This window comes from Giraffa tippelskirchi, chromosome 9 (assembly GCF_054371585.1).
Source record: "Giraffa tippelskirchi isolate mGirTip1 chromosome 9, T2T-mGirTip1v1.2.pri, whole genome shotgun sequence".
NCBI lineage: Eukaryota > Metazoa > Chordata > Mammalia > Artiodactyla > Giraffidae > Giraffa > Giraffa tippelskirchi.
The window spans coordinates 128741562-128754320 of NC_137283.1; the positions used below are offsets into that span (position 1 = coordinate 128741562).

General features: G+C 38.3%; 1 long non-coding RNA gene across 1 annotated transcript in view; it reads right to left on the bottom strand.

Annotated features, from left to right (window-relative positions):
* LOC145521012 (uncharacterized) overlaps positions 1-12759 on the bottom strand; it is a 162264-nt gene that overhangs the window by 148799 nt on the left and 706 nt on the right. The window lies entirely within an intron of this gene.

The following is a 12759-nucleotide window of genomic DNA, read 5'->3' on the forward strand; positions in this document are numbered from 1 at the left end:
GCCATTGGGGGAGCTGTCCTTTAACTTTCATGGCAGTAGAGCCTAGACCCCTCACAAGGGTAGACACAGCCTGTCTGACTCGGATAATTTCACAGCCTCCCATGTTTTAAAAGAAAAAGGAAAACACATTCTGGTTTTATAAGTGTGTGTCCTCATATCACTGCTGTCCTTGCCCATATGATCACTAGCTCCTTTTTTTTTTTAGACTTAACATTAAGTTCACATTTATTGAGTACATATCCCATGAAGTGTACATCATAATAATTAATTTATACTTTATGAATAGCTTTACCATGGATCATCTTTTTAAATCCATGCAGCATTTTACAACAGAGAAACTGGGGCTCCAAAATGTGGAGTGTCTTCCCCAAAGTAATAGACAGTGATAGTGACACATTCTCTAAAAAGAAACTTTAAAAAAACTGAATTATGTCTATGTGCATAAAAATACACCAATCATCTGTATACATATGGATAGATTTTTCACATAGTGATATATCACCAGAGATTGATAGTTGTGCGTGTTCATAAAGTTTTCACCTTTTTGGGAATTCCCTGGTGGTCCAGCAGTTAGGATTCAGCACTCTCTCTCACTCCTGGGGCCCTGGTTCAATCTCTGGTCAGAAAACTAAGATTCTCTCAAGTCACACACTGCGGCCAAAAAAGTTTTCATCTTTTTTGGCCTTCAATGAAAATGTCATTTTGCTGATAAGAAGGAAACTGCTAAAATATTTTTTACATGTTAGTCAGGGGACTTCCCTGGTGGTCCACTGATCCCACTCCAAGCTCCCAATTCAGGGGGCATAGATCCAGTCCCTGGTCAGGGAACTAGATCCCATGTGCTGCAACTAAGACCCAGAGCAGCCAAATAAATAATTTTTTTAATTTTTAAATTGAAAAAAAAAATAAAAATTAAAATGTTAGTCAAGGTTCAATCTGAGAAGCAGAAATCCACAGCCCCTTCACCTTCTACCTCATAACAAAGAATTATCTAGTCCAAACCCTAGATTTTTCAACCTCCAAAATTAATATTTGGGACCAGATAATTCTATGTGTGTGTGTTAGGTGGAGGGGAGGGGGTCCACGGGGTGCTGCCATGCACATAGTGGGATATTTAGCCAAGTACTTGAACTCTGCCAACTAGCACCCCTCACACCTGCCTCTCTGCCCCTCTTACCTCCTCCCTTCTGTCATGATAATCAGAAACATCAGCAAAGATCCCCAAATTCCCATGGGGATCAAAATTGCCCTCAGTTGAGGACAACTTGAATGAAGGGATTTGATACTGCGATCGTAGAAGCTGTGGCATGTAAGGTCAGGATCTCAAACTCTGCTGAGGAGCTTGAAGTCCTCAGGGTAGTCAGGAAGGGAAGATGGACATAGAGTGGGGAAGAACAGGAACAAACTAGAACTCACCAGGATAAGTTGGATTCCCACAAAGATGGACTGACACCCATGTTTTTTCTTGCTGCCTCTGATGTTGATGACAGAGGTATCCTCCAGAAACTGGGGCTCTTGGTTTCAGAATTAAACACACACCTGGCTCAAGAGTAGAGAAACTGAAAGAAGACCTAGGGAAAGGTGGAGCAGTTGAAGTTTCAACAGTGTGAACTAGCGAATATGCAGCATGTGTGTGAGTTACAAAATGATTAGGGCTTCACTTCCACCCTACCAGTCTTCCACAAGAATCTCTTCTGTGGCTTACCCTAATCAGAAATACCTAGGAAACAGCATTGTACAAAATGGTTCAGCCTCATCACTGCATTACAAAACCACTGCAGATGCGCTCTCTTTAATGTTGTAAGGTGAAAGTGTTCAAAACGGGTTGAATAAGCTCATCATAGATTTTCTTTCTTATTTTCAAATGAGCCTCAAAATATATACAGAAACACCCTGGTGAATCTGCAGGAAACTACAACTAACTATTCATTTTCCCAAAAATATTTATTCCATTCAGTTTATAATCATATTCTGCCTCAGATATTACTTGCGCGGGCTTTTAAAATCAATTGGAAACTTGATGTAACACCTGTGGAATATTTATAATTTATAGCTGCAGAAGACAGATGCTAATGATAAGAACTAATAACAAAATATTATCTAAATGAAACTCCAATCTGCTCCCAGCCTCCCCTTTCTCTGCTAAGTATCTAATTTTATCTTTTCAAGACAGGGTAATCTTAAATGGCCTGTATTTACCTAATGTATTTGCTATAGATTTTTTCATTCCCAACTAATCAGTTTAGAATCCATCTGCTGGAGTCTGAAGGTGTTCTTACTGGGCTGGTTACAGACCCCTCCTTGTAAATGACCATGTAGATTAAGAAAGATGATGTCCTCTCTTTGATATAGAAAATCTAGATAATTTAGAATGGTTTCTCACAATAGCCTATTTATAACATTAAAAGATAAGACGTGTGTGTGCTAAGTCGCTTCAGTCGTGTCTGATTCTTTGTGACCCTATCGACTGTAGCCCACCAGGCTCTTTCATCCATGGGATTCTCCTACAAATAACAGCATAATCTCTCCTGTTGCCCCTTTGTTAGGTATAACGCGGGGGGTGGGGGGGTGCTTAACTGGGAAACATCTTAGAAGATACTATCATATTATCGTATTGGTTCAATAAAAACTTTGTGAAGACATACCTTTCTGCAACAGGATTGAACTGGGCTCTGCCCTTCTCTGACTGGCTGGACAACCATGGAGTAAACCATACCTCCTCTGAGATCCTATGAGGCAAACATCCTTGTTGTTGTGCTACCCCCAGAGCCTTAAAGGGTCTTGCCCCTCAGATGATGCATGTTCTGAGATCAGCAACATCTTTTAGAGTGATACAGATATTTCTCTCTATTAAGGAGATCATATTGTTTATCTACCTCCCAGTGAGATTGTAAACTTCCACATAAAAGTATAAAAAGAATTCCAAATTCACGTCTCGTTTCTTCAACTGCAGGAAGTCATTTCTTCTCAGAAACTTTCAGAAAGAATCAGAGATATTTTTACTAACCAGTGGGTCAGCTACTACAAATAACCAGGCCAAACCCCCACAGCTTCAAGCCTCAAAAGTCTCTCAGAAACATCAGTCTGAGATGAAACTCTTCTCCCAACGTGTGCTCCAAAATGGGTAATAAGTCTACTATGAGGATCCTGAGAGGCGGCACTGACGCTTGTGCAACATATAGAGACTATTCTTTCTGTATTACACTCAGAGAATGTGTCCCACAATAAAATTGCTTGAGTTAGCAATCTGTTACAATTAGTAACACAGACACTTTATCCAGGGATGACAATTAGTAACATAGACGCCTTCTCCTGAGATGCACAAACAAAAGTTTGACCTCTAGACTGTTGCTGAAACCTCTTCAAGGTGGACTGCCCTTCCTGAATATGACCTAACCTAGACATCCTATCTTCTGAAGAATTCTCTCTCAAGGTACTGGTCATGCTCTCAGTAGCCTAAGACCCCCATTGAGGTCCTCGCCCTCTTTTGGCCCACAATGTATATCTGAACCCTTATTGAATGGTGGGGTTTCCATCTTTTCCCCCAGAAAGAACTCAGCTTATGTAAATAGTTCAGGGGTAAAGAGGTATGTCTCCTAATTCCACCCAACAAGAGTCTGTTTGAAACCAAAATAACACAACTGCAGGGCCATGTCTAGAGATGTGCCTGAAGGTAGCTGTATGCTCGAGAAGACTTTAAGCAGCCTATTTACTGATAGGTAGGGCTCTCTCCCCACCCAGTTAGTTGTTTGGCCTGAGGTTTCCCAGCACTGGAGCCTATAGGTCTTGGTGTTAATGAGCTAGAAGAAGGATCTCACAATGGCACCCACCAATATCAGTATCCATGCAAGAAAAGGCCCTCCCAAGTATGACTGACTCCAGTGTCTATGTCCCCAGGGTGAGCCTCAGCTCACTCTCGTCTCTATTTTTCTTTGGGACTCCCAAAATTAAGCCCCATTGGGCCTCAAAGACACATGTCCTGGGGGCTTGTCTTCCCAATGCAGGACCCCCAAGCTGGGAGCCTGATGTGGGGCTCAGACCTCTCACTCCAGTGGGAGAACCTCTGCAATATTATTGTCCGATGTGTGGATCTCCCACCCAGGAATATGGAACTTAATTATATCACAAGTATGCCCCCTCCCACCCATCATGCTGTGATATTTCCTTTAAGTCTTCAGTAGTAGAAGATCTTTTCTTGTAGGTTCCAGTCTTTTTCATCGATGGCTATTTTGCAAATAGATGTGATTTTGGTGTGCTCATGATAGGAGGTGAGCTCAAGTTCTTTCTACTCTTGGGTCTTTGGCCATCTCAGCCAAACTCCCCCAATACATTCTTTAAATTGTCCAAAACACAAGAACACAGCAAAGAGTAGATGCTTAATGATGTTGGTTCCTTGTGTGATAGATGACTGGAAATTTCAATAATTTAGTAATCAATAAAATGATAATTGGGGCTTCCCTGGTGGCTCAGAAGGTAAAGAATTCACCTGCAATGTGGGAGACCTGGGTTTGATCCCTGGGTTGGGAAGATACCCTGGAGGAGGGCATGGCAACCCACTCCAGTATACTTGCCTGGAGAATCCCCATGGACAGAGGAGCCTGGAGGGCTACAGTCCATGGGGTCGCAAAGAGTTAGACACGACTGAGTGACTAAGCACAGCACAGCACAAAATGATAACTATATTTCAAAATAATGAAGACTATGCAATGACTCATCAAAAAAGAAATATTTATAGCATAGAAAGTTTGCATATTTTTATATTCTATGTATGAACATCATTTTTTATATTAATATATCAAGAATCTCTGTATTTGCATAAACAGAATCACCAATCCCAGGTCTGCCAGATAATGAACAGTTTAGTGAACCTAAAATTCCAATTTGTAGGTCTAAATTTTATTTTAGTGATAATTCCTCTCAAATCAATACCTGAAACACCACTGCTTTAAAGAATGGGGTATGAGTGCCCTCTTGTGATAGAATAAGCATTTAAATGCATTTGTAAATATTTTTCAGTTGCATATGAAGTAATTTGCACTAAGTCATTTCACAAACACAAAATGCCATCTATCGTTAGGCCAATCTAACCAGTGTTCTTAAGTGTGGAAACAATAAATATCTGAAAAACTTGGTTAATGTTAATAGACAATATGAATAAGTCACATAAAAATACTATTCCTCAATTATTCGGGTAGCTCCAATAAAAGCCAGATATGACAGAGCCTCTTTCAACTGATCATCACTTAACTGTCTCACAAATGCTCTCCATTCTTCCTTAGTAGCTAGATATGCTCCCAGAGCAAGAGGAAGTCTCAGGACCATGCAGGTAGGCTTCTGTATGCTTTCACTCTTTAGCTCTCCAATGAGTGAGGTACCTACTTTCCACAGGTCAGTTGTTTGATTCTAAATCTACTTATATCAATTGTATTTGTACTCAAATTACATAAATAAATTAAATAATATGGAAAAGAATGATTTATTAAAAGAAAAGAAAGTTTTTAGGTAAAACAAAACTAAGTTGGATGCTTTGAAGTGACTTCAGAAAATGTAATCAGGAAAAACTTTTTGAGATTGTACATGGGCAAGAAAACTAGAAAAATCAAGAATAGAAGTCATACAAATCTAGAAGAATTATAAATTCAGAATATCAGCAGGCTACTCTAAAAATAATTTTTAATAAAAGCTTTAGTCTAAAAATCAAAAGGCTGGTAAAAACGCCTATTTTTATATTTTATACTAAAATAAAACATTTTAGGTACATATGATCTTTCTGAATGATGCCCTAATTAACTCTGCTGGTTCACTGAGTCTGAAGGGTACTTTCCCCCCAACTGCTAATATTTTTTTCCAGTGGTTTTATTTATTTATTTATTTATTTATTTATTTATTTTTGGTTGCACTGGGTCTTCATTGTTGTGTGGGCTTTTCTCTAGTTACAGTGCGAGGCTGTCTCACTGTGTTGGCTTCTCTTGTTGTGGAGCATGGACTCTAGGGTGAGCGGGCTTCAGTAGTCGTGGCATGAGGACTCAGTAGTTGTGGCTCGTGGGCTCAGGTGCTCTGCTACATGTGGGATCTTTCCAGACCAGGGATCAAACTTGTGTCTTCTGAATTGGCAGGTGAATTCTTTACCACTGAACCACCAGGGAAGCCCCTGCTTATATTTTATATATATTAACTTAAAAATTGTATGGAATGTGAATTTGGCCAGATTCTACAATGAATTTGGGTGTGTGTGACCTGAAATACAGGAAATTTGTCTCTGGTTAAAAATCAAACCATAGCATTTGGCAGAAACATCTGGGAATATTTGTATAAGCTTTTGACCCCTAAAATTACACTTCCTTTACATTGCTAAAATCAATGTTTTGTATAAAGGTTTATGTACATGACAGTCATCTGGAATCTTCACCAAAGAAGGGCATTCCACACTCATTTTAAGTAAAGTAAAATGACTTGTTATCTTCAAGTCAGAGCATAACTTTTCATGGTGACATGATCAACTCATCAGCATCAGATCAGAGGGCTTCCATCTCATTTTTTATTTTTTTTTTATTTTTTTTTTATTTTTTTTTTTCATCTCATTTTTTAAATTATTTTTTTTTAATTTCCTAGGAAATTGTGAATATAAGTAGCTCAAAAAATGTAAATAGCCAATGTTTTTCTGAATTATAATTACTTTAAATTTTTAAGCACCTACTGTGTATTCCTTCTGTTTTTTCTTTGAACTTACACAGCAATCTCAGTAACTGTCTCACTGATAAGCAGATTTTGAAGCATAATTGTCTTTTTTTGGATTCCATGATAGAATGTAATGGTAATGTACCAGAATGTAATGTACCAGAATACATGTATTCACATATTATGTACTCAATTATTATTTAGCATGTACTATGTGCCAGGCTCTGTTCTTAGCCAAACTGAGAACAAAACAGATAAGAATTCCTGGCCTTGTTGAGCTTACATGTGGTGGAGGAGAATATAAAAATCAATAAACACAAAACTTAGTGTGTTAGGAGCCAATATGTATTTTAGAAAAAAAATAAAGGAGAGAGAGAGATGGGTGTGGAGTGTTGGGCAAGGGTTGCAATTCTAAATAGACTGGCCTGGAAATTCAAAGAAAAACCAAAGTGGGATATCACCTCACACCTGTCAGAATGGCTATCATCCAAAAGAACACAAATACTACTATATTTAAAATAGATAACAAGGATCTACTGTATAGCACAGGGAACTCTGCTCAATATTCTGTAAAATTAAATGGGAAAAGAATTTGAAAAAGGATAGATGTATATGCATAACTGAATCATTTTTCTGTACACCTGAAACTAACACAATATTGTAAACCAACTATAGTCCAATATAAAATAAAAATGTAAAAAATAAATATATTTTAAAATCAAAACAGGAAAAATTTTTTAAAACTTCAAAAAATAGAGTTGAAATTTTGGTAGTATATAGTAAGAGTCTAATAAATCTTCTTTCTTTCCAGAAATAAATTATTTATTAATATTAACAATTGTTTTACTTTTAGCAAAGTATACCTTCTAGTTTTAAATACTGAAAATCTTAGATTATGAATTAGGAATAATTTATGATGATCAATTTTTTCCTCTCCTTATTTTGGAATTTCATTTAAAATTTTTTAAATTTAATAAACAAATAAGCTGACCTGGAAAAACTACACTGGGAAGGTGACATTTTGGTCAGGACCTGTAGAAGGTGAGGGAACAAGCCAGGAAGAAACTGCGGGGAGAGCAAACCATGCCAGGAGGGGCACAGCCTTGACAAGCCCTAGTCAAAAAGCAGTTTCACTTACAAGCAGAGTAACAATATAACTTATGCCCAAAGCAGGACATATGTATTAGGCAGCCTGTGACATGAGTTTCAGCAGCAATAAAACTATAGGTATCTAAAATGTAATAATGCTCTCTTCTATGCTTCTTGTTATTTAAAAAAATCTACTACCCTAAAGTCATAAAAACAATGTCTTTTCATGAATTATGACAGCATGATATACATTCCATACATGAAACTCCTACTGTAATTTCTGCTCAACCCAAAGTGCTGCTTTAGAGGTAACAACAAGCTATCTAACAAGCATGAACATGGAGAAATTCAGGAGCTCTAGGTATCTGTCCATTTTCCTCCAAGTCAGGTTGTTAAAGAAATGAGTACCTACATTTTTGTCAAAGTCAGATTCATTTAGGAAAAACATGAATCATCCTTTAACCTCATTCCCTAGAGTTCTCTCTGCCTGGGAAGTTATCTGCCCAGGGTACTACTCCCTTGCATAGGTACATGCTTACCACAGCACAGCTGTTAAAGCCACAACTTTAGAAGAATGCATAAAACATATGACAAACTCTTTAAAAATATAGTAAGTTTTTGTCGAGAGAGCAGGGACCAGCCAGATCTTTGAGAAACTCTTCTGTAGGTGTGGGAAGGCAGCTCAAACATTGATTTGAATAACCTCAGATTAATTGCTTTTTCTGCATCTATTCTCCCATTTTTAAAATGTGGAAATAATAAAATATGTTTTACCCATTACACAATATTAATGTTAGATAACCTATGTTAAAAGGCTTTGACTAATATAAAATACTATACACTGTCAACATGATTTATAATTTGTTGATGAGCTACTATAATTAAAGCAATATGTGTTTGTGTGTGTGTGTGTTAGTTGCTCAGCCGTGTCTGACTCTTTGCAACCCCATGGACTGTAGCCCACCAGACTCCACTATCCATGGAATTCTCCAGGCAATAACACTGAAGTGGGTTGCCATTCCCTCTTCCAGGGCTCTTCCTTACCCAGGGATCAAACGCAGGTCTCCTGCATTGCAGGCAGATTCTTTACTGTCTAAGCCATAGGGAAGTTTGTTGGAGACAGAGAGCCAGGACACATAAAAAAAAGCAAAACCAGCGTAATACTGTCCCTACTCATGGAATAAGATTAGAATTGTACGAATAACATGTGCTTTATAGAAATGCATGCAAGTACGCACATTGTTTTAAATAAAGCCAAGCACTTTACAACTGGAATAAATTACTAAATAGTGCTGAGGTTTTGAAGACTATCTAAAGATGATGTAAGTTTTCCAGGAATAGTCACTGAAATGATTGAGAGTTTTATGATAGAAAGGTGAGTTAGAACATAATGAGAAAAAACAGAATAAACAGGGAAAAAAATAAGAAAAAATTACTTTACAGGTTCACTAGAGATAGAACCAAAACAAAATTTGAAATAATGAGGATTTTGTCACTTAAAAGGGAGAAATTCAGTCTTGTGCACGTTTAATTTAGCTTGACAAAGTGGTCACAGGACTGTAATCCAGGTCCCAGGTGGTGTTAGATCATTGAATTGGAAGAGCAAGATCAGATCTAGGTTGTAAAAGTGTTAACCTAATAAAAATTTCTCCTGGTGTTCCTGGGTAAAATGAAGTGAGATTAAAATAACCGTTTTAGGCCTGCCCTGATGGTCCAGTGGTTAAGAATTCACCTGCCAGTGCAGGGAATATGGGTTCGATCCCTGGTCCCAGAAGATTCCACATGCTATAGAGTAACTAAGCCTATGCACCACAACTACTGAGCCCGCATGCTGCAACTACTGAAGCCCACAGTTCCTTTAGCCCATGCTCTGAAAAAAGAGAAGCCACAGCAATGAGAAGCCGGTACACTGCAACGAAGAGTAGACCCCACTCACCACAACTAGAGAAGGCCCATGCGCAACGTGGAAGACCCAGCACAACCAAAAGTAAATAGAGTAGAAAAAATAATTTTAAATAACTGTTTTAGCTGTAACTGCCTAACAGTGAATAGTAAGGTCGATAGGTAAAGCATTTACAGAGACATCCCTTTCATTCCATCCATTTTATAAACACCAAGCCTCTGTTCATCTCCTGGTGCTGGAAGAATTTGGTTACTCACAGCTCCCTGTTGTCCCTTCCACCCATTGTCCACACTTCCTTCTGGACTCCATCCCATCTGTCTATGGTCTTGCCTTCCAGATGTCTGTTTTAGCTTTTAGCTCATAATTTTTTTTGGAATGTACATATTATCTCTTACTTTTCAAAATCAGCTGCCAACTGTAAAAGAAAAACTGTCCCAAACCTGGTCTGGGACAGCACTTTTTACTTGGTGTAATGGCCAGTCTCTCTCTGGGAAGATGTAAACTCATGATAAAATGCTTAAGCAATTTTCAGATAAACTTTAATAAAATTAAGATTTGCTCTAGGAAAGTCAAATTGGTTAACAGCTGATATGAATCAAGCCAGGAAGTTGTTGGTGATGAACACAGTTTCTATAGTGACATAAAGCAGGCACCAGACTACACTGGGTTGAGGAATAAAGAAGAAGTAAAGAATTGTAGACTGTAAATGTAGGTGACTGTTTCAAGAAGCTTGGCTGGGAAATGGAAAAATGAGGTGGCAGCTTGTTTTGAAGGACAAGGGACATGATTATGTTTATTGTGTTGAAGGAAAGGAGGAAAAGAAAACTAGGAAAGGAAACTAGATGTTGACTTTTTGTTCCTGAATAAAAACTTTTGCCTCTTGTAATAAATAAGGTAATGTCCTCTGATTTGGTTTCATTTACTTAGAATAGGTAAGCACTAGGAATTTAGAGCCAGAGGAAAGCTTATTTTTAGTACCTAGTATATTAGAGAGGCAGTGTAATATAGGATAGGGTCTCCTCAGTTTTTCTGCACAGTAAGCTCAGCTGGTAAAGAATCCAACTGCAATGCAGGAGACCTGGACTCGATCCCGGGTTGGGAAGATCCCCTGGAGAAAGGAATGGCTACCCACTCCAGTATTCTGGCCTGGAGAATTCCATGGACTGTATAGTCCATGGGGTTGCAAAGAGTCAGACACGACTGAGCGACTTTCACTTTCAATTTCAAACTCACATAAAGTTCTTAATAAACATAAAGATTCCTGGGCTCTATGCCAGACCCACTGAACCAGAATATCTAAAAAGAAAGACCTGGAAATCTGTGACTTTAACAAGTATCTTGTGAGCAAGCAAGGTTGAAGGAAAAAATGGTATAATAGTGTAAAGCACAGGCTTGGGAATCAGAAAATACCTGGGTTCAAACTGTTCTTCATCATGATATGGGCTTACCTTCCTCAGTGGTTATGGTATGGCCAAAGTGAAATAATACACGTAAAGTGCCTGGTATACACAAATGTTCAACCTATATTTGATATCTATTTTTAAAAATAAAACTTGTTTTAGAAAACTCCACTCCCCAAACCCAAATGACTGCTAGTGAAAACTCTAGTGACCTCTAAGGAACCAGATTTTGTTTAAAATAAAGCTGGTCTGAGGATTACATAACCAGTCTCTTTTCCTATCAAGTAGTCTTAATGAGAGTGAATCTTTGAATTAGCCTGCAAGGAGCCTTATGCCCTTGCAGCAAAATTATAATATAACTTCAACATCTCTCCTAACTAAAATTTTTAATGAGATTTCTCTATCACAACCCTTCAAGTCTGATGAATTTTCCCAAACACTGGACTGTGTTTATTTCCTGGTACTAATGGTTTTACTTTAGCACCATTCCATATATTCTGATATTGCCATAAAATGTTCTCCCACAGTTAACCCACCTGGAAAGACAGAACTGTACAGGCTTTTATTAGAGGAGAGTAGTGAATTTGAGGAGGGCCATTTTGTCCTTTCAAGGATAGGAATTCAAGACCAGGAATTCAAGACTTTGACTTATAGGTATGTTATAGCAAAGCAACAGATATAAACCATTCAGTAATCCTGATGCTAGAAATTGGTACAAACCAGAGAGAGAATTGTAGGTAGGATCTTTCCAAAATATCACATCAAACATCAGGGACTGAGTGAAGCCCTAAACAGAGAATAGAGCATAGGATACAAAAGTTGGAATTAAAGATCAGAGCTGAGCAAGTGGAGTTGATTGGATATCTCTGGCCTGAAACCACCTTGCTGAATTTAAAGGAGACTCACTCCAGGGAGTAACGCTGGGCCTGATAAATAAATTTAAAGCTTGAGGATGTTTTTGAATATCAGTAATAGACCCAGATTTTGGCTTTGATTTTCCTGCTTCTCCTTTCGTTTATTTGTATAGTTGAAATATCTGCACTCCTTTATTTTCACTTAGTAAAGAGAGATTGATTTGGTCACTTTATTAGGCTCTGCTTCACTTTGAACAGCTTTGATCTAATTGGCTCAGCTTTGGGCTAAAGTTGTTAAAGAGATGGGATGAGGCATATGGCAGCAGCAACCAGGGACCAAGATGGAAGTGCGGCTGAGGAGACAAACTAGATGAGCAGGAGAGTAGATGTGAAGCACCTTGGGAAAGGAGATGGAAACAAAGGCCTAAAAGAGTAGGTTACTCCAGTGCAGAGGTTACTCTAGAATGCAGAGGGGGAAGATAATCAGTTAGGAGAGAGATGGTGGGTCAGTGAGATGCAGTAGAAGACAGATCCAGATAAGCAGGTACTCAAAGAGGACTCCAATAACCCAAACACTGGAATCACTGGAAAACACTTTGAACAATGATTCCTTCCCTCTGCCCAGAACGTTTTTCTCTGAGACATCCACAGGACTTACTCTCTTACTTCCTTCAGACCCTGATCAGACATGTCCTTCACGGCAAAGTCCTCTCTGGTCAACTTATCTAAACTGCTAACACCTTCACAAATACACACACAAACATATACACTCTATCTCCTTCTCCAGTTGTCTTATTTTTTCTGGGTTTGCTGGGTGTTTTTATTTTTTTGGCAT